Source organism: Bison bison, unplaced genomic scaffold (genome assembly GCF_000754665.1).
Source record: "Bison bison bison isolate TAMUID 2011002044 unplaced genomic scaffold, Bison_UMD1.0 scf7180017864263, whole genome shotgun sequence".
NCBI classification, from domain to species: Eukaryota; Metazoa; Chordata; class Mammalia; order Artiodactyla; family Bovidae; genus Bison; species Bison bison.
The window spans coordinates 10,834,020-10,834,637 of record NW_011494835.1 but is presented as its reverse complement, the minus strand read 5'-3'; positions in this window follow the sequence as shown (position 1 = coordinate 10,834,637).

The following is a 618-nucleotide window of genomic DNA, read 5'->3' as shown; positions in this document are numbered from 1 at the left end:
ATTGATCAATATTTCTGTCTTTGTGCCAGTACCATACTGTCTTGATAACTGTGGCTTTGTAATAGAGCCTGAAGTCAGGCAGGTTGATTCCTCCAGTTCCATTCTTCTTTCTCAAGATAGCTTTGGCTATTCGAGGTTTTTTGTATTTCCATACAAATTGTGAAATTATTTGTTCTAGCTCTGTGAAGAATACCATAGGTAGCTTGATAGGGATTGCATTGAATCTATAAATTGCTTTGGGTAGTATACTCATTTTCACTATATTGATTCTTCCAATCCATGAACATGGTATATTTCTCCATCTATTAGTGTCCTCTTTGATTTCTTTCACCAGTGTTTTATAGTTTTCTATATATAGGTCTTTGGTTTCTTTAGGTAGATATATTCCTAAGTATTTTATTCTTCCCGTTGCAATGGTGAATGGAATTGTTTCCTTAATTTCTCTTTCAGTTTTCTCATTATTAGTGTATAGGAATGCAAGGGATTTCTGTGTGTTGATTTTATATCCTGCAACTTTACTATAATCATTGATTAGTTCTAGTAATTTTCTGGTGGAGTCTTTAGGGTTTTCTATGTAAAGGATCATGTCATCTGCAAACAGTGAGAGTTTTACTTCTT